This window comes from Odocoileus virginianus, chromosome 2 (genome assembly GCF_023699985.2).
Source record: "Odocoileus virginianus isolate 20LAN1187 ecotype Illinois chromosome 2, Ovbor_1.2, whole genome shotgun sequence".
In the NCBI taxonomy this organism is placed as follows: domain Eukaryota; kingdom Metazoa; phylum Chordata; class Mammalia; order Artiodactyla; family Cervidae; genus Odocoileus; species Odocoileus virginianus.
The window spans coordinates 28,976,101-28,998,707 of NC_069675.1; the positions used below are offsets into that span (position 1 = coordinate 28,976,101).

The 22,607-nt window shown below is 37.5% G+C and overlaps 1 pseudogene; it reads left to right on the forward strand.

Annotated features, from left to right (window-relative positions):
* The first annotated feature begins 18,266 nt into the window (after positions 1-18,266).
* On the forward strand, positions 18,267-18,433 carry LOC139031774 (U2 spliceosomal RNA; annotated as a pseudogene).
* Positions 18,434-22,607: the final 4,174 nt, after the last annotated feature.

Genomic DNA, 22,607 nt, shown 5'->3' on the forward strand with positions numbered 1-22,607 from the left:
CTCACTTATATGACTTTTCATCTCCTTTGTATTTCCAAGTTTTGTTCATTATGTTTTTATCATTGGTTCTTCTATTACTTTTATGACTTTACATGACACACTTCAATGTCTAATTCTTTTTAAAACAACTTTGGACAATATCTTTTGATTCTCTGTTGTGAATATATTAACACCTCTGCTTCATCCTCCTCTCCTCCCAACTTCTGTCAGCTACAGTATTACTTTCATCTTGTCTGGGTTTATTGTCTTTACATTTTATTCTATAGCTGTACAATCCTCCATGACTTCTCTATGGACTGATTCTAAAAACTGGAAACCTTTGGACAATGTCTTAATATGACTCTTTAAATAATATTCTTGATATACCCAAATATTGTTATTGAAACCTTGGAGAAGGAGTAGAACTGATCAAATAAACTTGCTCATGCAACAAGGTCAAGTTCATTACATTTTCTTATACTCTACCATATGCTGGAATTCATGTTATTTTAGTATGGTGTATGGAGCATGACTTTCTAACAAAGTTCTACTTCTGACGTTTCTAATTTTCCTTTCTTCCTTACTTTTTCTCCCCCATTATTTCTTATCCAACTCTGCCTTCATTCTTTCTGTGCATTTGGGACTCGATTTTACCTGTAAATAAGGTCTTATCCACTTTCTATTTTCCAGAAAGTCATCAAATTCTCTGGTCCTCTCTCTTATTCTCTTCTGTAGATCTTTGCTCCTGTTTTAGTGTAGAGGAAGGGGATTTAAATATATCAATTCAGACATCTATTCTGAACCAAACAAAGCAGGAATTCTTAAAAAGCTTCCTTCTAACTCCACTGTCTCTTTGAAAGCATTTTCCAGTTTTAGCAAACTAGGCAACTCTTAGTTTTCTAATGAGCTAGAGACAGGTGAGACTAATCTATTATCCAAATCGTAAAACCAAACTCTAAAGTCTGTCAGAAATGGTGCTCACCGCTGACTCTGTTATAAGATACCTCATCTAAAATCATGACCTCTACATCATATCTGTCAGTCCTGGCTAAGAAGGGGAGGGATTGAAGGAAGACTCAGTGTCCTTGGCAGAACTACAGGGCTAGACTTTTTAATGGCTTGTCCTTTCAGCGTTGTCCCAGAGAACTGACACTTCCAGTAGCCCAGGGAAGGCAGGATGCCACAGCAGTAAAAATTTGGGATTCTGACACTTTGTAGCTGTGTGATTTTTTTTACTACTTCATTTCTTAAGCTTCAGCTTCCTCATCTACAATGTACGGGTGATAATAGTGCCCCCCGTCATAGGATTGTTGCTGTTGTGTTAGTTGCCCAGTTATGTCCAACTTTTTGTGACCCCATGGACTATAGCCTACCAGGTTCTTCTGTCCATGGAATTCTCCAGGCAAGAATACTAGAGTGGGTTGCCATTTCCTATTCCAGGGGATCTTCAAGACCTAGGGATCAAACCTGGGTCTCCGGTATTGCAGGCAGATTCTTTACTGTCTGAGCCACCACGGAAGGTCCATGGTTTTTTATGGTGGCTAAATGCAAAAATATATATAAAGCACTTGGTGCCAACACACAGTAAATATCCAATAAATGTTAGTTATTTTTATAAAGAAACTTGCATTCTGAATATATATTGTCCTTTATGGGAAGTCTCAGAGGAAATAAAGTATATGGTTCTGAGTCTTGTGGAATTCCTAGTGTAAGCAATGACCAATATTTTCACTCTGTGGTGCTTCACATATAGCATGAGTTTAATGGATATCTGTTATATAAATAGCTGAATAACCTTTGGTGTTGATGGAAGATATGGTTCCTCTTCTCAGGGAATACTCAGATAAAAAGAAATAAGATACATATTATGTAAAAAAGGACTGAGTATCCACTCATATGATAATTTACTCAACCAATATTTGTTACTCATTGGCTATATGGAGATATTATATTAGGACATTTAACAAGACACAGTTCCTGACTTCAAGGGGTTTAAAGCCTAGTAGATAAGATTTGTGACAAAGAATTGAAAGTGTTAGTTGGTCAGTCATGTCCGATTCTGCGACCTCATGGACTGTAGCCCGCCAGGTTCCTCTGTCCATGGAATTCTCCAGGCAAGAATACTTCTCCAGGGGACCTTAACCCAGGGATTGAACCTGGGTCTCCTGCATTGCAGGCAGATTCTTTGCCATCTGAGTCACCAGGAAAGCCCTAGATAAGATAAATACATTAAAGTGAGGGTATTACTGACCAGCTGGGACAAGGCAATTTTCAAGTTGTCTCATTCCCATTTCTTTCCCTGGTTCCCATCTATTTCTCATGTGTCTGGCAATGTTTATTTCCAAGGTAATAATAATAAAAAAAAAATCATGCAGACTGGGTCTGGAAAAGAAAAATCGAGATGGGTACACAGCTCCCTAACTGTCTGGATAAACCCATGGTTTTAATCTCCCTGAAGGCAAATGAGCTGTCCAGAGAAACACATTGTTCCCACTGACTTCCTCACCCTGCCCATTCATTGACTTCTTTCTGTGATAGAAACTCTTCACTATATTAATCATCTTATAAGTACATACTTCCAGGGAAGTTGGAAAAATCTTTTGTTTGTAAACTCCACCATTACCTCAAACTCAGCGTGTTATATTTTGAGAGGTAGAGAATGGTGTGGAGAAAAAAAAAAATGAAACTAGACAAAAATGAGATCAAATCCCGTCTCTTCCTTTTAGATGAGTGACTCTTGGGCAAGTTAATTTAAGCTGAGTCTCAATGTCCTCTTAAAAAAATGAAAATAACAGTGCTGTGTCAGAGCTTGACAGTTTTTTTCCCCCCAAATCCAGCCTATCCTTCACCATGGTGTTACAATAATTTTTAGTTGGTCATGAGTTTGCTTAGATAGAACAAGCCTTCCATGGCCATGTGAATGAATTCTGGTTAAAGGGATGTTGGTGGAAGCAAGTGCTGGTAAGTGTTTAACTATTAATAACTCTACACACACACACACAAAAACACATTCACAAAGTGCTACATATAAGCACATATGTTTATTGTTGATTTTACTGACTTCAATGATACATAATTTATAAATAATAATAGAATATTCAGTGATGTATCATAAGTTCTTTATAGCCAACTGAATATTACAGGGTGCTTTGGCTGATTGTTGCTGAACTTTCATATCTGCATGCAACCTGTGATTACAGTGCAACCATGATTTAACAAAAGGAGCTCCATTCCAATTCACTCTTTTCCTGATAAATTTATTGTCATTAAATCTGAAATGTGATCTACTATTAAACTATTTTTATCCTCATATAAACTGTACTCATTAAATTGAAATTTCTTTCCATTTTAGCACCACATATTTCGGAACCTCATTATCTGTCAGTGAGGTGAGTGACTATTGTGCTGAATCAGATAATAGTTTTCAAATACTAGAAGAATATTTCCTTAATGTTCTGTGCTATTCATAATGTGATGGCCACAGACATACCAAGTTTTTAGTTTTATCTACATTTTTTACATTTTTCTCTATATTTTTTAGACAAGTAACAAAATAATAAATCAAACTCTAACTTGTAGCATTTGCTGATTTCTATGATGTAAATATTCTCATCATGACTGAGGCCAAACTACCAGCATGATGTCACTGACCACGGAGTTGGGAAGAAATATGCAGTGTTTTCATCACATAGATGTGATAAGTATGATTTCATATGTTATAGCTGTTTGGAATTCTTTGAGTTGTCTCTTTATATTTTCTTACCACTTTTACCATTGGTTTTTTTCTCTCTCTTACATGTAAGAACTCTTTGTATGTTACCTGTTATATCTATCATTAGAAGATAAGCTCTATGAATATAGGTATATCATATAGACAAATAACAAAATAATAAATCAAACCCTGGCTTCTAGTATTTGCTAAATGTTTTATTCATCATGGTATCCAGTAGCATCTATTGCGTAAAAGGTGTTCAAACAAATGTTTGTTAAATGTTGCAAATATTTCCACAGACTATAATTTTTATTTTATTTATGCTTATTATTTTTTGACTCTTCATTCATTGAGTCAGAGCTTTCTGTCCTATTTAAGAATACCTTTCATCCCAAGGTTGGTTATTCTCCTAAGTTTTCTAAAAGCTTTATTTTTTTGGTTACATTTAAATGTGGAATCCATCTGGAATTTATTTTTGTATATGACATACATTTCTTCCAGATGGCCAGCCTATTGTGCCTCTTCTGTAAATAAATTATTTTTCTTTACTAAACTGAATTTCTACCTTTGTCATACATTAAGCTCCCATGTATGCTGGACTCTATTTTTGGTACTCTGATTTGTTTCATTATGAATATTTCTGGAATTTATCATACCCTTTGATATACTGACTTTAGAGTAGTTACAGCATAATAACAAGAGTACAGTTGTAGTATTCACTATATACTGTCCTAAGCAATTTAGATTTAACCCTCACAAACTTCCTGTCAGGTAGGTACTATTGCTGTTGCTGTTTAGTTGCTAAGTAGTGTCTGACTCTTGTGACCCCATGAACTGCAGCAAGCCAGGCTTCCCTGTCCATCACCATCTCCCAGAGTTTGCTCAAACTCAGGTCCATTGAGTCGGTGATGCCATCCAACCATCTCATCCTCTGTTGTCCCCTTCTTTTCCTCCCTTCAGTCTTTCCCATCATCAGGGTCTTTTCCAATGAGTCGGCTCTCTGAATCAGGTGGCCAAAGTATTGGAGCTTCAGCTTCAGCATCAGTCCTTCCAATGAATACTTAGGGTTGATCTTCTTTAGGATTGACTGGTATAATCTCTTTGCTGTCCAAGGGACTCTCAAAGAGTCTTCTCCAGGACCACAGTTCAAAAGCATCAATTCTTCAGTGCTCAGCCTTCCTTATGGTTCAGCTCTCACATCCTTACATGACTACTGGAAAAGCCATAGCTTTGACTGTATGGACTTTTGTCAGTAAAGTAATGTCTCTGTTTTTTAATATGCTGTCTGGGTATGTCATAGTTTTCCTACCAAGGACCAAGCATCTTTTAATTTCATGGCTGCAGTCACCATCTGCAGTGATTTTGGAACCCAAGAAAATAAATTCTGTCACTGTGCAGGCAGATTCTTTACCATCTGAGCCACCAGGGAAGCCCTCTGGTTTGCTAAGCCCTTTGCCTTTTCTAAATCCAGCTTGTACATTTGGAAGTTGCCGGTTCACATACTACTGAAGCCTAGCTTGAGGGATTTTGAGCGAAATCTTGCTGGCATGTGAAATCAGTGCAATTGTATGGTAATTTGAACATCCTTTGGTACTGGCTTCCCTGGTGGCTCAGAGGGTAAAGCGTTTGCTGGCAATGAGGGAGACCTGGATTCGATCCATGGGTCATGAACATCTCCTGGAAAAGAAAATGACAACCCACTCCTGTACTCTTACCTGGAAAATCCCATGAATGGAGAAGACTGGTAGGCTACAGCCCTACAGTCCATGTGGTTGCAGAATCGGACACAACTGAGAGACTTCACTTTCACTTTTCTTTGGGACTGGAATGAAAACTGACCTTTTCCAGTCCTGTGGCCACTGCTGTGTTTCCAAATTTGTTGGCATAAAGATTGCAGCACTTTAACAGCATCATCCTTGAGAATTTGAAATAGCTCAGCTAGAATTCCATCACCTCCATTAGCTTTGTTCATAGTAATGTTTCCTAAGGCCCACCTGACTTCACACTCCAGGATGTCTGACTTTAGGTGAGTGACTGCACCATCATGGTTATCTGGATCATTAAGAGCTTTTTTGGTACAGATCTGTGTATTCTTGCCATTTTTCCTTAATCTCTTCTGCCTCTGTTAGGTCCTTGCCATTTTTATCCCTTATTGTGCCTATTTTTTCATGAAATGTTCCCTTGGTATCTCCAATTTTCTTAAAGAGATTTCTAGTCTTTCTGATTCTATTGTTTTCCTCTATTTTTTGCACTGTTCGCTTAAGAAGGCTTTCTTATCTCTCCTGCTATTCTCTGGAACTCTGCATTCAGCTGGGTATAGCTTTCCCTTCCACCTTTGTCTTTCGCCTCTCTTCTTTTCTCAGTTATTTGTAAGGCCTCCTCAGACAACTAGATTGCCTTCTTGCATTTCTCTTTCTTGGGGATGATACTATTAACATCCTTGTTTCAAACATGCTCTGTGCCTCATCACCAGTAAGTAGTAGAGTCTGTTCCCCAAAAGTATAGCTCCAGAGCCCATGTTCTTATTTTTAAGCCAAACTGACCATATCTATAGCTTGTAACCCTTTACTCTTCTTTTTAAAAATAATTTTCTTAACTATTTTTGGTACTTATTCTTCTATAGCCTTCTTTAAAATAATTTTATTCAGTTCCCAAACAAAATCAAAATATCTTTATTTGGATTCTAGTTAGAATTGCATTAACTTTATATGTTAATTCTGGGAGATATATGTGCTTTTTTTCTTTTATTTTTTAAAATTAACTTTTTTATTGAAGGATAATTGCTTTACAGAATTTTGTTGTTTTCTGTCAAACCTCAATATGAATGAGCCATAGGTATACATATATACTATACGTTTTGAACTTCCCTCCCATCTCTCTCCCCATCCCTCCCCTCTAGGTTGAAACAGGGCCCTTGTTTGAGTTTCCTGAGCCATACAGCAAATTCCCATTGGCTATCTATTTTACATTTGGTAATGTGAGTTTCCATGTTACTCTTTCCATACATCTCACCCTCTCCTCCCCTCTCCCCATGTCCACAAGTCTATTCTCTATGTCTGTTTCTCCACTGCTGCCCTGTAAGTAAATTCTTCAGTACCATTTTTCTAGATTCTGTATATATGTGTTAGAATACGATATTTATCTTTCTCTTTCTGACTTGCTTCACTCTGTATAATAGGTTCTAAGTTCATCCACATCAGTAGAACTGACTCAAAGTTGCTCCTTTTTATGGCTGAATAATATTCCATTGTGCATATGCACCACAACTTCTTTATCCATTCATCGGTCAGTGGGCATCTAGGTTGCTTTCATGTTCTAGCTATTGTAAACAGTGCTGCAATGAAAAATGGGATACATGCGTCTTTTCTAATTTTGGTTTCTTCAGGGGATATGCCTAGGAGTGGGATTGCTGGGTCATATGGTGCTTTTATTCCTAGTTTTTTAAGGAATCTCCATACCATCTTCCACAGTGGCTATATGAGTTTACATTCCCACCAACAGTGCAAGAGCATTCCCTTTTCTCCACACCCTCTCCAGCATTTATTGTTTGTTGACTTTGATGATGGCCATTCTAACTGGTGTGAGGTGATATCTCGTTGTAATTTTGATTTGCATTTCTATAATAATGAGCAATGTGTTTTTATGTGTTTGTTAGCCATTGGTATGTCTTCTTTGGAGAAATGTCCGTTTAGGTCTTTTTACCACTTTTTGATTGGGTTGTTTGCTTTTCTGGTATTGAGTTGCATGAGCTGCCTGTATATTTTGGAAATTAATCCTTTGTCAGTTGTTTCATTTGCTATTATTCTATCCCACTCTGAGGGTTGTCTTTTCACCTTGCTTATAGTTTCCTTTGCTGTGCAAAAGCTCTTCAGTTTAATCAGGTCCCACTTGTTTACTTTGTTTTTATTTCCATTACTCTAGGAGGTGGGTCATAGAGGATCTTGCTTTGATTTATGTCATCAAGTGTTCTGCCTATGTTTTCCTCTAAGAGTTTTATAGTTTCTGGGCTTACATTTAGGTCTTTAATCTATTTTGAGTTTATCTTCCGTGTATGGTGTTAGGAAGTGTTCTAATTTCATTCTTTTACATGTAGAGGTCCAGTTTTCCCAGCACCATTTATTGAAGAGGCTGTCTTTGCCCCATTGTATAGTCTTGCCTCCTTTGTCAAATATAAGGTACCCATACATGCATGGGTTTATTTCTGGGCTTTCTATCTTGTTCCATTGGTCTATATTTCTGTTTTTGTGCCAGGACCACACTGTCTTGATGACGGTAGCTTTGTAGCATCATCTGAAGACAGGGAGGTTGATTCCTCCAGCTCCACTCTTCTTTCATTGGACTGCCTTGGCTACTCGGGGTCTTTTGTGTTTCCATATGAATTCTGAAATTTTCTGCTCTAGTTCTGTGAAAAATGTCATTGGCAGTTTGATAGGGATCGCATTGAATCTGTAATTGCCTTTGGTAGTATAGTCAGTTTTGCAATATTGACTCTTCCTACCCAGGAACATGGACTATCTCTCCATCTGTTTATGCCATCTTTGATTTCTTTCATTAGTGTCTTCTAATTTCCTCTGTATAGTTCTTTTGTCTCCTTAGGTAGGTTTATTCCTAGATATTTAATTATTTTTGCTACAATGGTGAATGAGATTGATTCCTTAATTTCTGATTTTTCATTGTTAGTATATAGAAATGCAAGTGATTTCTGTGTATTGATTTTGTATCCTGCAACTTTGCTAAATTCACTGATTACCTCTAGTAATTTTCTGATGTCTTTAGATTTTCTATGTACAGCATCATGTCATCTGCAAATGGTGAGAACTTACTTCTTTTCTGATCTGGATTCCTTTTATTTCTTTTCCTTCTCTGATTGCTATAGCTAGGACATCCAGAACTATTTTGAATAATAGTGGTGAAATTAGTGGACACCCTTGTCTTATTTCTGTTCTTAGGCGGAATGCTTTCAGTTTTCATCATTAGAATAATGTTTTCTGTAGGCTTATCATATATGACCTTTACTATGTTGAGGTAGGTTCCTTCTATGCCCATTTTTTAAAGAGTTTTAATCATAAATGGGTGCTGAATTTTGTCAAAGCCTTTTTCTGCATTTATCGAGATTATCATATGGTTTTTATTTTTCAATTTGTTAGTATGGTGTATTACCCTAATTGATTTGCATATATCGAAGTGTCCTTGCATCCCTGAAATAAACCTAACTTGATCATGGTGTATGAGCTTTGTGATGTGTGGTTGAATTTTGTTTGCTAAATTTTGTTGAGGATTTTTGCATCTATGTTCATCAGTGATATTGGCCTGTCGTCTTCATTTTTGTGTTGTCTTTGTCTGGTTTTGGTATCAGGATGATGGTGGCCTTGTAGAATGCATTTAAGTGTTCCTTCCTCTGCAATTTTTTGAAAGAGTCTTAGCACGATAGGCATTAGCTCTTTTCTAAATGTTTGATAGAATTCTCCTGTGAAGCAGTTGGTCCTGGGCTTTTGTTTTTTGGGAGATTTTTTGATCACAGCTTCCATTTCAGGGCTTGTAATTGGGTTGTTCATAATTTCTATTTCTTCCTGGTTCAGTCTTGGAAGATCAAACTTTTCTAAGGATCTGTGCATTTCTTCCAGGTAATCTATTTTATTACCATATAGTTGTTCATAACAGTCTCTCATAATCCTTTGTATTTCTGCATTGCCTGTTGTAACCTCTCCTGTTTCATTTCTAATTTTGTTGAGTTGATTTTTCTCTCTTTTTTTTCTTGATGAGTCTGGCCAAAGGTTTGTCAACTTTTTTTTTATCTTCTCAAAGAACAAGCTTTTAGTTTTATTAATCTTTACTACTATTTCTTTAATTTCTTTTTCATTTATTTCTGCTCAGATCTTTATGATTTATTTCCTTCTACTAATTTTGGTGGTTTTTTTCTTCTTTTTCCAGTTGCTTTAGGTGTACCATTAGGTTATCTATTCAATGTTTTTCTTGTTTCTTAAAGTAGGATTGCCTTGCAATAAACTTCCCTCTTTCACTGAATCCTATAGGTTTTGAGTTGTCATGTTTCGTTGTCATTTTTTTCTAGAAATTTTTTGATTTCCCTTTTGATTTCTTCAGTAACCTGTTGGTTATTTAGAAATGTGTTGTTTAATCTCCATATGTTTATGTTTCTTACAGTTTTTTTCTTATCATTGATATCAAGTCTCATATTGTGGTTGGAGAAAATGCTTGATACGATTTCAATTTTCTTAAATTTACTGAGGTTTGATTTGTGACCCAAGATGTGGTCTATCCTGGAGAATGTTCCATGTGCACTTAAGAAGAAGGTGTATTCTTCTGCATTTGAAATGTCCTGATGATATCAATGAGACTGATCTTATCTAATGTATCATTTAAGACTTGTGTTTCCTTATTAATTTTCTGTTTTGCTGATCTGTCCATTGGTGTTAGTAGGGTTTTAATGTCTCCTACTATTATCATGTTATTGTCAATTTCTCCTTTTATGTCTGTTAGTGTTTATCTTATGTATTGAGGTGCTCCTATGTTGGGTGCACAGATATTTACAATTGTTATGTCTTCCTCTTGGATTGATCCCTTGATCATTATGCAGTGTCCTTCCTTATCTCTTGTAATCATCTTTATTTTAAGGTCTATCTTGTCTGATATGAGGATTGCTACTCCAGCTTTCTTTTGTTTCTAATTTGCATGGAATATATTTTTCCATCCTCTCACTTTCAGTGTATAAGTGTCTTTAGATCTGAGGTGGGTTTCTTGTAGACAGCACATATATGGGTCTTGTTTTTGGATCCATTCAGCCAGTCTGTGTCTTTTGGTTGGAGTATTTAATCCATTTACATTTAAAGTAATTATTGATAGGTATGTTCTTATTGCCATTTTCTTTTTTTTTAAATTTATTTATTTATTTATTTTTTCCATTTATTTTTATTAGTTGGAGGCTAATTACTTTACATCATTACAGTAGTTTTTGTCATACATTGAAATGAATCAGCCATGGATTTACATGCATTCCCCATCCCAGTCCCCCCTCCCTATTGCCATTTTCTTAATTGTTTGGGGTTGATTGTGTAGATCCTTTTCTTTCTCTTGTATTTCTTGACTGTTTAAGTCCCTTTAACATTTGTTGTAAAGCTGGTTTGGTGGTGCTGAATTCTCTTCACTTTTGCTTGTCTGAAAAGCTTTTTATTTCTCCATCAAATTTTGAATGAGATCCTTGCTGGGTAGAGTAATCTTGGTTGTAGATTTTTTTCTGTTTAGTACTTTAAATATATCCTGCCATTCCTTTCTGGCCTGCAGAGTTTCTGCTGAAAGATCAGTTGTTAAGTGTATGGGGTTTCCCTTGTATGTTACTTGTTGCTTCTCCCTTGCTGCTTTTAATATTCTCTCTTTGTGTTTAGTCTTTGTTAGTTTGATTAGTATGTGTGTTGGCATGTTTCTCCTTGGGTTTATCCTGTATGGGACTCTTGGACTTGACTATTTCCTTTTCCATGTTGGGGAAATTTCAACTAAATCTCTTCAAAAATTTTCTCATACCTTTTCTTTTTCTCTTCTTCTTTTGGGACCCCTATAATTTGAATGTTGGTGTGTTTGATATTGTCCCAGAGGTCTCTGAGACTATCCTCAGTTCTTTTCATTCTTTTTACTTTATTTTGCTCTTCAGAAGTTATTTCCACCATTTAGTCTTCCAGCTCACTGAGATTCGTTCTTCTGCTTCAGATATTCTGCCTTTATTCCTTTCAGAGTATTTTTAATTTCAGTAATTGTATTGTTTGTCTCTGTATGCTTATTCTTTAATTCTTCTAGGTCTTTGTTAATTGATTCCTGCATTTTCTCCATTTTGTTTTCAAGGTTTTTGATCATGCTTACTATCATTATTCTGAATTCTTTTTTCAGGTAGTTTGCCTATTTCCTCTTCATTTATTTGGACTTCTGTGTTTCTAGTTTGTGCATTCATTTGTGTAGTATTTCTCTGTCTTTTCATTATTGTTTTTAACTTATTGTGTTTGAGTCACAGTCCACTTCATTTCCCTAGGATGCCTGTGTTGATCTGGACCTGTTGTGCGGGCAGTCCAGATTCTAACCTGGTCCTACTCCTGTGTGTTCTTGCCTCCAATATCCACAGCTATCAGAACTAGTGTGTTTTCTTTTGTGAGAGCTCTCAATGTCCTTTTATATATTCTGCAAACACAGAGTCTGCCTAGTTTTTCGTGTGGATTAATCTGCAGCTTGTACAGCGGGTGGGAAGGTTTCAGGTCTTCTTCCTTAGCCACGCTGCCCCTGGGTTTCCGTTGTGGTTTTATTTCCACCTCTGCACGTGGGTTGTCCACTGGGGTTTGTTCCTGAGGCTGCCCTGGAGGACCTGGGTCTGCCCCTGTGAGGGCCAGGTGTGGAGGTGGTGCAGCTGCTTGGGTCGCAGGGGCTCTGGCAGCACCAGATACTCAGGCGAGTTGGCGGCTAAGGCAGCAGGAAATATAGTGCTCTAGAAGGGTATGGCAAGCAGTATTGGCCAATATGCTCCAGTTTTCTTGCCTGGAAAACCCTCTGACAGAGAAGCCTGGCAGCCTGCAGTCTACAGTGTCGCAAAGTGTTGGACATGACCGAAGGAGCCCTGCACACATAGGCACAAGATTATTTTTTGCCTGTGGCAGCTCTGCTCCAGTGAGAGTTGAGCATGAAGGTGGTGCAGTTGTTTGGCTCGTGGGGACCCTGGCAGAGCCAAGTGTGCAGGGACATGGCTGCCTCTGCCCCAGGAGTCATGTCCCTATCAGAGTCTTTTTTCAAGCCTCTTGTAGCTGGCGATCAGAAGGCCTCTTTGGCCAGTCCGCCCGTTCAGGCACTTAGAGGGCTCCCTTGCCTGGGTTCCTTCTCTGTTGTTCAGCGTGTCAGGCACATATAGGGGCCCCCTGGCTGGGGTCCTACTCTGAAGATTGGCTGCGTCAGGCACATAAAGGGGCACCCTGGGTGGGGTCCTACCCTGTGTTTGGCACATCAGTCACTTAAAGGAGTACCTTGGGGTCCTACTCTGTAGTTCTGTGGGTCAGGTGTTTGATGGGCCAGCCTCTCTATTGTTCAGCTGCCGATGCTGGCATATGGGGGGAGAGAGGCTACGGTGACGGTTGCACCCCCTATGCGTGACTCAGCAGTATCGCCTTGCTTCCATGGCTGCCTGGCTTTCCTCCACAGGCATTTCCCACCACAGTCTCCTCCCTCACATCCCCTCGATCCACCTCTCTGCAGTCAACAGCAGCCCTCACTTTGGGATTGCTCCACAAGCCCTAAACTCTAGCTTCCAGCCACTGCACCTTCCAGGGGACATGTGTCCCTGTCTGGGGATGTATGGCTGCAGCAAGGACTGTCTGATTCTCATTCTATTTAGGCTTCCGCAGATCAGCTGTTTCACTCTCAGCCTTAAATGTTTCTCCTCTGACTCAGACAACTACCCCAATGTGGGGATCAGACCCCTGCTTCAGTTCCCCTACCTGCTGAGGGCAGGTCCAGTCCTACTAGCACTCTTGTTTCTCCCCCTAGTTTCTTTGTCCTACCAAGTTTTGTGTGGTTCTATAAAATCTTTTACACTGGTCAGTACTCCTGTCCACACTCACCTGGTGTCCTGCATGCACTTCTGTGTCTGAAGGTGTATTCCTGATGTAGAATGTATACATATATCTATTCTTTTTCAAAATCTTTTCACATTTAAGTTGTTACATAATATTGAGAAGAGTTCTCTGTGCCATACAGTAGGTCCTTGTTGGTTATCCATTTAAAATATAGCAGTGTGTATATTTCAATCTCAAACTTCCTAACTATTCCTCCCCCTCTGCCTTCTCTCCTGGTAACCTTAAGTTCATTCTCTAAGTCTGTGAGTTTGTTGCTGTTTCATAATTAAGTTCATTTGTACCATTGTGGGTTTTTTTAGATTCCACATATAAGTAATATCATATGATATTTCTCTGTCTCTAACTTATATAAAGGACTTCAGCATCCTTGGATTTTTGGATTCTGAAGGGGGTCCTGGAACCAATCTCCTGAGTATACCCAGGGATGATTATATTCCTTCCTTAGTATTACAGGATGGTCTATGCTCTTCTTGTATATTTTTTGTTGCAAAAAGAATCTTCCACTTCTATAAGAAACACAGGTTTCTTTTAGTGAGAAATAGTATTTCAAGACCATATTTTTGAGTACTAGATTAGTTCATTGCTATTGGCTCGGTTATTGTTTCTCGGCATTTCAGTGGACTCAACTAGGTAGTATATATGTCAACACCTACATTTGTGTTTTCTAAGGTGAAATACCTCATGAGTTTACAATGATACTTCCAATTCAAATTCAAGTCTACAGGTTTTTTCTTAGCCTCTTCTATATTACAATTGTATCTCCTTTCTTCCAAACCATGAATCTTGATTCTCAAGGGAACAGGGGATAATGGAATTAAAACATCTCTTGACTACTCATTTGTTTTCATTATATATATCACACATACAATAGTCTCAGTTAGTAATACTATGTACTGACAGTAACTATAATTTTTTTTTGCATTATGCTCTCCCTATTCTCCTTTATATTTTTATCATTGTGCTGTATCTACATTCCCTAAGAATGTAAGCATTATATACTCAACACTCTCCCTGTTAAGGCTTTGCTGGTGGCTCAGCTGGTAAAGAATCTGCCTGCAATGAAGGAGACCTGGGTTGGGAAGATCCCCTGGAGAAGGGAAAGGCTACCCACTCCAGTATTCTGGCCGGGAGAATTCCATGGACTGTATAGTCCGTGGGGTTGCAAAAAGTTGGACACGACTGAGCGACTTTCACTTTCACTTTCTTCCTTTTAACCTTCATTTAGTGTTAGTTCTATTAAATTTATATATTCTGTACTTAATGTTCATTAAGAGTCCTTATGGCAATGCATCTCTAATCCTTTAGATCGAAGTTCATTCTCTAGTAGGTTCCTCAGGAAGGGCTCATGGGTACAATATTGCCTGAATTACTGCATACTGATAATCATACATCTGTGCACTTCATACTTGAAAGTCAATTTTTATGAATATGAAATCTTTGGCCTACATCTTCTCTTTTTGGGTATCTTAAATATCTTACTTCCCTTCTTCTGTTATATGGTGGTAATGTTGAAAAATCTGATGCTAATCCAATTTTCTTAACATTACAAATCACTTACTATTTTTGCTTAGAAGACCAAAGCATGTTTTCTTCCTTTCTTTGAAAACAATTCTAGAGTATGACTGTTTTGTTTGTTTTGAGTTCATATTCTCAAAAACAGATGTTTGCTGTAGCTTCAAGTTTTTTTTTTTTTTTTTTTTTCGCTTCAGGAAAGTTTTCTTCAATTAGTTTTCAAACACTTCTCCTGTTCTCTTGCTATGGTTTTCTTCCCTAGGATCATTATTGTCTACATGTTGGCTCTCAACTGTCTGTATTTAATATGTGTCACATTCTCTTAAGTCCTTTTTATCTCTCCATTTGTCTTTATTAAGGATAATTTTTTATCTTTAAAAAAAGATAATTTTTTATCTTTAAAAAATTCCTTTTCTTTTTTTTTCATTTATTTTTATTACTTGGAGGCTAATTGCAATATTGTAGTGTTTTTTTTTTTTTTTTGGTGCTCTAGCTTCATTTTATTTATTTATTTTTTCCCACTTATTTTTATTAGTTGGAGGCTAATTACTTTACAGTATTGTAGTGGTTTTTGTCATACATTGACATGAATCAGCCATGGATTTACATGTATTCCCCATCCCGATCCCCCCTCCCACCTCCCTCTACACCTGATTCCTCTGGGTCTTCCCAGTGCACCAGGCCCGAGCACTTGTCTCATGCATCCAACCTGGGCTGGTGATCTGTTTCACCCTAGAAAATATACATGTTTCGATGCTGTTCTCTTGAAACATCCCACCCTCGCCTTCTCCCACAGAGTCCAAAATTCTGTTCTATACATCTGTGTCTCTTTTTCTGTTTTGCATATAGGGTTATCGTTACCATCTTTCTAAATTCCATATATATGCGTTAGTATTCTGTATTGGTCTTTATCTTTCTGGCTTACTTCACTCTGTATAATGGACTCCAGTTTCATCCATCTCATTAGAACTGATTCAAATGAATTCTTTTTAATGGCTGAGTAATATTCCATGGTGTATATGTACCACAGCTTCCTCATCCATTCGTCTGCTGATGGGCATCTAGGTTGCTTCCATGTCCTGGCTATTATAAACAGTGCTGCGATGAACATTGGGGTGCACGTGTCTCTTTCAGGTCTCTTCCTCGGTGTGTATGCCCAGCAGTGGGATTGCTGGGTCATATGGCAGTTCTATTTCCAGTTTTTTAAGGAATTTCCACACTGTTCTCCATAGCGGCTGTACTAGTTTGCATCCCCACCAACAGTGTAAGAGGGTTCCCTTTTCTCCACACCCTCTCCAGCATTTATTGCTTGTAGACTTTTGGATAGCAGCCATCCTGACTGGCGTGTAATGGTATCTCATTGAGGTTTTGATTTGCATTTCTCTGATAATGAGTGATGTTGAGCATCTTTTCATGTGTTTGTTAGCCATCTGTATGTCTTCTTTGGAGAAATGTCTGTTTAGATATTTGGCCCATATTTTGATTGGGTCATTTATTTTTCTGGAATTGAGCTGCAGGAGTTGCTCGTATATTTTTGAGATTAATCCTTTGTCTGTTTCTTCATTTGCTATTATTTTCTCCCATTCTGAAGGCTGTCTTTTCACCTTGCTTATAGTTTCCTTTGTTGTGCAAAAGCTTTTAAGTTTAATTAGGTCCCATTTGTTTATCTTTGCTTTTATTTCCAATATTCTGGGAGGTGGGTCATAGAGGATCTTGCTGTGATTTATGTCGGAGAGTATTTTGCCTATGTTTTCCTCTAGGAGTTTTATAGTTTCTGGTCTTACATTTAGATCTTTAATCCATTTTGAGTTTATTTTTGTGTATGGTGTTAGAAAGTGTTCTAGTTTCATTCTTTTACAAGTGGTTGACCAGTTTTCCCAGCACCACTTGTTAAGGAGGTTGTCTTTTTTCCATTGTATATCCTTGCCTTCTTTGTCGAAGAAAAGGTGTCCGTGGGTATGTGGATTTATCTCTGGACTTTCTATTTTGTTCCATTGATCTATATTTCTGTCTTTGTGCCAGTACCATACTGTCTTGATGACTGTAGCTTTGTAGTAGAGCCTGAAGTCAGGCAGGTTGATTCCTCCAGTTCACCTATTCCTCTCAAGGCATAATCTACTGTGTTTACTGATTTATTGGTTCTACATTCATCTTCAATTTTGAAATTATTATTACTTTCTTTCTCTTCTTATTTTTGGGCCATGCCATAGAGCATGAGTTATCTTAGTTCATGAGGTATCTTAGGTATCTAACCCTAACCAGAGATCAAACCAGTCCCTCCTGCAGTGGAAGCATGAAGTCTTAACTGCTGGACCATTCCCTTTTCTTTCTTTTCTGAGTTCTGTCAACTTATTTCTAATTTTTTTCTAAGTTTGATTTATATTATTCTTTCAAATATTTTATTATTTTCTTGATGTCTTTTAGCTCAGTTTCAAACACTTTGGACAGTCTTTATATATTCTGTGAGCATATCTGAACGCTTTCATTATCTATAAAGTGGACTTCAATGCGTGGTTCAAGATCCTTTTAGACACACTGACAGGTAAAAGCTATTTTCTATTTTCATGCTCTTACAAAGGTGTTATTTTTCTCTTTCACTGTATTGACATTTGCACTGATACTTCAAAGCAAGGGTAGGTAAAATTGCTAGTTTTATCACGAACTAAGGCAGTGGCACCAAAAGGTATTAGTAGTCATTTTAAATGCATTTTTAAAAGGCCAGTTTTACTTAAGAATGTCCTTGATGAAATAGGAAAAATTATTAATTTTATTAAAGTTTTTCCCTTGAGTACACATTTTTTAATGTTCTGAGTGACAAAATGGGAAGTACATATGAAATACTCAGTTCAGTTCAATTCAATCGCTCAGTTGTGTCCAGCTGTTTGCGATCCCATGGACTGTAGTTATGTCAGGCTTCCCTGTCCATCAACAACTCCTGGAGCTTACTCACTCATGTCTACTGAGTTGGTGATGCCATCCTACCATCTCAGCCTCTGTCATCCCCTTCTCCTCCCACCTTCAATCATTCCCAGCATCAGAGTCTTTTCCAGTGAGTCAGTTATTCGCATCAGATGGCCAAAGTATTGGAGCTTCAGCTTCAGCATCAGTCCTTCCAATGAAAAGTCAGGACTCATTTCCTTTAGGATGAACTGGTTGGATCTCCTTGCAGTCCAAGGGACTCTCAAGAGTCTTCTCCAACACCACAGTTCAAAAGCACCAATTCTTTGGCACTCAGCTCTCTTTATTGTCCAGCCTTCACATCCACACATGACTACTGGAACAACCAAAGCTTTGACTAGACAAGCATTTGTTCGCAAAGTAATGTCTCTTCTTTTTAATATGCTGTCTAGGTTTGTCATAACTTTTCTTCCAAGGAGCAAGTGTCTTTTAATTTCATGGCTACAGTCACCATCTGCAGTGATTTTGGAGCCCTACAAAATAAGGTCGTTTCTTGGCCTTTTGGCTAAGATCAAGTGTAGTATGAAACACTAACTGCATACTAAACTGTGATGGTTCTTTCCAGGAAACGTATTGCAATGTTTGAATTGCTAACTGAACTAATCAATAATTTTTTAAGTAGAACACCACGTTTACTTGAAAGAATGACTAACAGGTAAGCCACAGTTATTCAGAATTGAGTGTTTCATAGACATATTTTGAATATGAACTAAAATATGCCTGAAACATCATGAAAAATAACTGACAGTACTTATTGCCATTGATAAAATTTGTTTTCAAGTAAGCATCTGAATTTTGGAAAACTTATATTTGCCACTGGCTTCCCTTGTGGCTCATATGGTAAAGAATCTGCCTGCGATGTGGGAGACCCAGGTTTGACCCCTGGGTCGGGAAGATCCCCTGGAGAAGGGCGTGGCTACCCACACCAGTATTCTTGCCTGGAAAATTCCACGGACAGAGGAGACTGACAGGTTATAGTCCATGAGATCCCAAAGAGTTGGACATGACTGAGAAACTACACAGTTTCACTTTGATATTGCAACTTCCTAATACTTAAATACTACTCAGGTGACATTGTGGTGAGATTTACAAGTGTGACTTTTTGCAATTGTTTAGTGAATGTGTCAACCTTTGAAAGATCCACATAATTCAGTGAACCAATAGTAATCAAATGATCAATGTATTGTTACAAAATTACGCATGGATAAAAGATTCATGCAAAAATAAATCACGTCAAAGCAATCTTGAGATAAAAGAACAAAGTTGGAGGCAACACACTGACTTCAGCCTATACTATAAAGGTACAGTAATCAAAACATCAAGGTACTGGCACAAGCACAGATACATAGAATAATGGAAACAGACTGCAGAGTCCAGAAATAAACCCATTCACTTGTTAGTTAATCTACAACAAAGGAAGCAAGAATATACAGTAGAGAAAAGACAGCTTCTTCAATAAGTGGTGCTATGAAAACTGAATAGCTACGTGGAAAATAACTTTTTTCACACCATATACAAAAAACTCTCAAAATTTAGATAAAAGACAAACTGTAAGACCTGAAAACATAAAACTCCTAGAAGGGAACATAGGCAGAACACTTTTTGATGTAGCAGTATTTTTTTGGATCTGTTTCCTAAGTCAAAAGAAACAAAAACAAAAATAACAAATGAGAACTAATTGAACATAAAAGCTTTCGCACAGCAAAGGAAACCATTGACAAAATGGAAAGACACCTATTGAATGGGAGAAAATATCTGCAAATAATAAGACCAATAATGGGTTAATATCTAAAATACATAAACAGTTCAACAACTCAACATCAAAAAAGCAAACATACTGATTTTAAAAAATGGGTGGAAGGCTTAAATATTTTTCCCAAGAAGGTATACAGATGCTCAATAGGCACATGAAAAAATGCTCAGCATCACTAATCATCAGAGGAATGTAAATCAAAACCACAGTGAGATATTACTTCACATCTGTCGAAATGGCTATCATCAAGTCTGCAAATAATGAACATTGTCAAGAATGTAGAGGAAAGGGAGCCATCCTGCACTGTTGGTGGGAATGTAAATCGGTGCAGCCGTTATGGAAAACAGCATGGAGTTTCCTTAAAAAAGTAAAAATAGGACTACCATATGATCCGTCAATCCACTCCTGGGTATATATTTAAAGAAAATGGTAGCACTTAATTTGAAAATATTTATAAACTCCAGCTTTCCCAGCAGCATTATTTATAATAGCAGAAATATGGAAGCAATATAAGTGTCCATCAACAGATGAATGGATAAAGAAGATGTGATGTATATATATGTACATACAATGGAATACTACTCAACCATAAAAAAGAATTAAAAAGTGTTATTTAAAATAACATGGATGGACCTAGAGGGTGTTATGCTTAGTGAAATAAATCAGACAGGGAAAAAAACTACTCTATGTTATCATTTATATGTGGGATCTGAAAAATAAAAGAAATCAATGTATAGAACAAAATAGAAACAAGCAAACTCACAGATATAGAGAACAAACTAGTGGTTACCAGTGGGGAGCGTGAAGTGAGGAGGGACAGATAGGGGCAGTAGATTAAGAGATATAAACTACTATTGAGGGAGTGAGAGGGAGATTCAAGAGACAGGGGATATTTGTATACATATAGCTGATTCACTTTGTTGTACAATAGAAACCAACACAACATTTTAAAGTAATTATATGCCAATAAAAAAAGACATATAAACTACTATATATAAAGTAAGTAACAAGGATATATTGTACAGTGAAGGGAAACATAACTATTATTTTGTAATAACTTTTAATGGAGTATAATCTATAAAAATATTGAACCACTATGTTATATACCTGAAATCAATATAATATTGTAAATCAACTATAATAAAAATTAGAAACAAAACACAAAAATAAACCAATAGATTTAATAGAACAGAATTTGTAAAGTTCATTAACAGGGTTTCATATTCTGAGTTAGCAACTAACCTCCTAGCAATTATCATTTGTAAATGTTTGGTGTAATATCAAAAAGGAGCATTCACAACTATCTGAAAAAGTTACTAATATACCTCTCTCTTTTACAGGGCTTCCCTGGTGGCTCAGAGGTTAAAGTATCTGCCCGCAAAGTGGGAGACCTGGGTTCGATCCTGGGTCAGGAAGATCCCCTGGAGAAGGAAATGGCAACCCACTCCAGTATTCTTGCCTGGGAAGTCCCATGGATGGAGGAGCCTGGTGGCCTACAGTCCACGGGGCCACAAAGAGTTGGAAACGACTTCACTTTCTCTTTTACAACTACATACATGTTTAAGAGGAGAGTGAAAAAGCTGGCTTAAAATTCAACATTCAAAAAACGATGATCATGACATGCAATCCCATCACTTCATGGCAAATAGATAGGGGAACAATGGAAATAGTGAGAGACTTTATTTTCTCGGGCTCCAAAATCACCAGATGGTGACTGCAGCCATGAAATTAAAAGACGCTTGCTCCTTTGAAGAAAAGCTATGACAAACATAGACAGCACATTTAAAAGCAGAGACATTACTTTGCCAACAGAAGTCCATCTCGTCAATGCTACGGTTGTTCCAGTAGTCATGTATGGATGTGAGAGTTGGACCATGAAGAAAGCTGAGTGCCAAAGAATTGATGCTTTTGAACTGTGGTATCAGAGAAGATTCTTGAGAGTCCCTTGGACAGCAAGGAGATCAAACCAGTCAATCCTAAAGGAAATCAGTCCTGAATTGGAAGGACTGATGCTGACGCTGAAGCTCCAATTCCTTGGCCACCTGATGCAAATAACAGACTCATTGGAAAAGACCCTGAAGCTGGGAAAGATTGAAGGCAGGAGGAGAAGGGGACAACAGAGGATGAGATAGTTGGATGGAATCACTGACTTGATGGACATGAGTCTGAGCAAGCTCCAGGAGCTGGTCATGGACAGGGAAGCCTGGTGTGCTGCAGTCCATGGGGTCAAAGAAGAGTCAGACGTGACCGAGTGACTGAACTGTATGTTTAAGATCAGATTTTTTTTTTCATTTATTTCAACTATAATAGCACATCACAGCAGATGGAATGCAGAAGCAGATAGTAGAATCTGGCTATTTCCTATTAAGCCCAACAATTAAGAGATCTATATACATGTAAAATAGTGCTATTCTTCTTATTAAATTACTTTTTGTTGTTGTTTGGGAAAATACAGTGATTTTAAATTAAATATTATTAATGTTAACATATAGTGGATACATTACTGTTGGTGGGAATGTAAATTGATATAGCCACTATGGAGAACAGTATGGAGACTCCTGAAAAAATTCTGGCATAAAACTATGGTATGACCCAGTAATCTCACTACTGGGCATATACCCTCAGAAAACCATAATTGAAAAGGACACATGTACTCCAATGTTCATTGAAGCACTGTTTCCAATAGCCAGGACATGGAAGCAACCTAGATATCCATCAACAGATGAATGGATAAAGAAGTTGCGGTAGATAGATACAATGGAATATTAGTCAGTCATAAAAAGGAACAAATGTGAGTCAGTTGAACTGAGGTGGATAAACCTAGAGCTTGTTATTCAGAGTGAAGTAAACCAGAAAGAGAAAAATAAATGCCGTGTATTAATGCATGTACATGGAATCTAGAAAAATGGTACCGATGAACCTATCTGCAGTGCAGGAATAGAGATGCAGATGTAGAGAATGGACATGTGGACACAGTGGGGGAAGGAGAGGTGGGACAAATTGAGAAAGTGGCATTGACATATATATACTACCATGCATAAAAACATACACTACCATTTATAAAATAGATGGC